A 4,136-nucleotide genomic window follows, 5' to 3' on the forward strand; every position below is an offset into this window, starting at 1 on the left:
GTTTGTTTCTTATCTTTTTCAAAACTACCTAACTAACCCTCTCTCTCTAATTTTTGAAAATATCTCCCTCTTTTTAAAAAATTTTTTTAATTAACTAATTATTTTAATTTTTGATTTTAATTTTATTCCTAATATTCGAAAATTACTAACCTTTTCCAAAAACTATTTTCGAAAATCACTAACCATTTTTCAAAAATAATTTTTGAAAATTCTCTTTCTCTCTCATCTCCTTCTATTTATTTATTCATCTACTAACACTTCTCTTCATCTCACATCTCTGCTCTCCTCACCCTTGTGTTTTTTTCCTTACATTACATTCTTTTCTTCTTCTTTTCTTTTACTCACACAGGGGAACCTCTATACCTGGGTAAAAAGGATCCCTATTATTATTATTTTTCTGTTTTCTTCTTTTTCATATGAGCAGGAGCAAGGACAAGAATATTCTTGTTGAGGCAGATCCAGAACCTGAAAGGACTCTGAAGAGGAAACTAAGAGAAGCTAAATTACAACAATCCAGCAAGCACCTTTCAGAAATTTTCGAACAAGAAGAGAAGATGGCACCCGAAAATAATAATAATGCAAGGAGGATGCTTGGTGACTTTACTGCACCTAATTCCAATTTACATGGAAGAAGCATCTCCATCCCTACCATTGGAGCAAACAATTTTGAGCTGAAACCTCAACTAGTTTCTCTGATGCAACAAAACTGCAAGTTTCATGGGCTTCCATCTGAAGATCCTTTTCAGTTCTTAACTGAATTCTTGCAGATCTGTGATACTGTTAAGACTAATGGAATAGATCCTGAAGTCTACAGGCTCATGCTTTTCCCTTTTGCTGTGAGAGACAGAGCTAGAATATGGTTGGACTCTCAACCTAAGGATAGCCTGAACTCTTGGGATAAGCTGGTCAAGGCTTTCTTAGCCAAGTTCTTTCCTCCTCAAAAGCTGAGTAAGCTTAGAGTGGATGTTCAAACCTTCAGACAGAAAGAAGGTGAATCCCTCTATGAAGCTTGGGAGAGATACAAAGGACTGACCAAAAAGTGTCCTTCTGACATGCTTTCAGAATGGACCATCCTGGATATATTCTATGATGGTCTGTCTGAATTAGCTAAGATGTCATTGGATACTTCTGCAGGTGGATCCATTCACCTAAAGAAAACGCCTGCAGAAGCTCAAGAACTCATTGACATGGTTGCTAACAACCAGTTCATGTACACTTCTGAGAGGAATCCTGTGAGTAATGGGACGCCTCAGAAGAAGGGAGTTCTTGAAATTGATACTCTGAATGCCATATTGGCTCAGAATAAAATATTGACTCAGCAAGTCAATATGATTTCTCAGAGTCTGAATGGAATGCAAGCTGCATCCAACAGTACTCAAGAGGCATCTTCTGAAGAAGAAGCTTATGATCTTGAGAACCCTGCAATAGCAGAGGTGAATTACATGGGTGAACCATATGGAAACACCTATAATCCCTCATGGAGAAATCACCCAAATCTCTCATGGAAGGATCAACAAAAGCCTCAACAAGGCTTTAATAATGGTGGAAGAAACATGTTTAGCAATAGCAAACCTTTTCCATCATCCACTCAGCAACAGACAGAGAACTCTGAACAAAATACCTCTAATTTAGCAAAATTAGTCTCTGATCTATCTAAGGCCACTGTGAGTTTCATGAATGAAACAAGGTCCTCCATTAGAAATTTGGAGGCACAAGTGGGCCAGCTGAGTAAAAGGATTACTGAAACCTCTCCTAGTACTCTCCCAAGCAATATAGAAGAAAATCCAAAAGGAAAGTGCAAGGCCATTGATATCACCATCATGGCCGAATCCAAGGAGGAAGGGAAGGACGTGAATCCCAAGGACGAAGACCTCCTGGGACGTCCAGTGATCAATAAGGAGTTTCCCTCTGAAGAACCAAAGGAATCTGAGACTCATCTAGAGACCATAGAAATTCCATTGAACCTCCTTATGCCATTCATGAGCTCTGATGAGTATTCTTCTTCTGAAGAGAATGAGGATGTTACTGAAGAGCAAGTTGCCAAGTACCTTGGTGCTATCATGAAGCTGAATGCCAATTTATTTAGTAATGAGACTTGGGGAGATGAACCTCCCCTGTTCACCAATGAACTGAATGCATTGGATCAACTGAGATTGCCTCAGAAGAAACAGGATCCTGGAAAGTTCCTAATACCTTGTACCATAGGCACCATGACCTTTGAGAAGGCTCTATGTGACCTTGGGTCAGGAATAAACCTCATGCCCCTCTCTGTAATGGAGAAACTGGGAATCTTTGAGGTGCAAGCTGCTAAAATCTCATTAGAGATGGCAGACAATTCAAGAAAACAGGCTTATGGACAAGTAGAGGACGTATTAGTAAAGGTTGAAGACCTTTACATCCCTGCTGATTTCATAATCCTAGATACTGGGAAGGATGAGGATGAATCCATCATCCTTGGAAGACCCTTCCTAGCCATAGCAAGAGCTGTGATTGATGTTAACAGAGGTGAACTAGTCCTTCAATTGAATGAGGACTCCCTTGAGTTTAAAACTCAAGGACATCCTTCTGTAAACATGGAAAAGAGGCACAGTAAGCTTCTCTCAAAATAGAGTCAACTAGAGCCCCCACAGTCAAACTCTAAGTTTGGTGTTGGGAGGCTACAACCAAACTCTAAGTTTGGTGTTGGGGAGTCTCAACAATGCTCTGAACATCTGTGAGGCTCCATTAGAGCCCACTGTCAAGCTATTGACATTAAAGAAGCGCTTGTTGGGAGGCAACCCAATTTTTATTTATCTAATTTTATTTTTATTGTTATTTCATGTTTTATTAGGTTCATGATCATGTGGAGTCACAAAAACAACTGAAAAATTGAAGAAAAATTAAAAACAGCATAAAAAAACAGCACACCCTGGAGGAGGAGTTCACTGGCGTTCAAACGCCAGTAAGGAGCATCTGGCTAGCATTCAACGCCAGAACAGAGCATGGAGTTGGTGCTGAACGCCAGAAACAAGCATGAAGCTGGCGTTCAATGCTAGAAACATGCTGCATCTGGACGCTGAACGCCCAGAACAAGCATCAGTTCGGCGTTTAAACGCCAGAATTGCATGCAAAGGCATTTTACATGCCTAATTGGTGCAGGGATGTAAATCCTTGATACCTCAAGATCTGTGGACCTCACAGGATCATCTCAGGATTTGTGAACCCCACAGGATCCCCACCTTCCCTCCTCATAATCCTAGTTTTTTTATTCCACATCTTCTTCTTCATCTATTCTTTCTTCTTTTACTCGAGAGCGAGCAACATTCTAAGTTTGGTGTGGTAAAAGCATTGCTTATTTTACTTTTCCATAACCATTGATGGCACCCAAGGCCAGAAAAAAAAAAGAGAGAGAAGAGAAAAGGGAAGACAAAAGCTTCCACCTCCAAGTCATGGGAGATGGAGAGATTCACGTAAAGGATCTATAGCTCAGTGGTAGAACATGTGGCTGCAAATCAAGAGATCCCTGAGATACCTCAGGGGATGCACTTCCCTCCACATAATTATTGGAAGCAACTGAGGATAGAAATACCAAAAATCACTAGGGATCAAGCCACAAAGGCAAGGAAGAGCTCAAGGACATCATTGGTTCCTCAAGAAGGAAACGCCACCATCACTAAGGTGGACTCATTCCTTGTTCTTACTTTCTCTGTTTTTTGTTTTCTTTATGTTAAATGCTTATCTATGTTTGTGTCTTATTACATGATCATTAGTATTTAGTAACTATGTCTTAAAGTTATGAATGTCCTATGAATCCATCACCTCTCTTAAATAAAAAATTGTTTTAATTCAAAAGAACAAGAAGTACATGAGTTTCGAATTTATCCTTGAACTTAGTTTAATTATATTGATGTGGTGACAATGCTTCTTGTTTTCTGAATGAATGCTTGAACAGTGCATATGTCTTTTGAAGTTGTTGTTTAAGAATGTTAAATATGTTGGCTCTTGAAAGAATGATGACAAGGAAACATGTTATTTGATAATCTAAAAAATCATAAAAATGATTCTTGAAGCAAGAAAAAGCAGCAAAGAACAAAGCTTGCAGAAAAAAAAAATGGCAAAAAAAAAAAAGAGAAAAAGAAAAAGCAAGCAGAAAAAGC

General features: G+C 39.0%; 1 non-coding gene across 1 annotated transcript; it reads right to left on the reverse strand.

The window, feature by feature from the left end:
- Positions 1 to 950: 950 nt before the first annotated feature.
- LOC112725905 (small nucleolar RNA R71) lies at positions 951 to 1,058 on the reverse strand. The gene has a single exon (XR_003164985.1). It is a non-coding gene; the product is annotated as a small nucleolar RNA R71 (small nucleolar RNA).
- Between the last annotated feature and the right edge of the window lie 3,078 nt (positions 1,059 to 4,136).

Source organism: Arachis hypogaea, chromosome 11 (genome assembly GCF_003086295.3).
Source record: "Arachis hypogaea cultivar Tifrunner chromosome 11, arahy.Tifrunner.gnm2.J5K5, whole genome shotgun sequence".
Classification (NCBI taxonomy): Eukaryota; Viridiplantae; Streptophyta; class Magnoliopsida; order Fabales; family Fabaceae; genus Arachis; species Arachis hypogaea.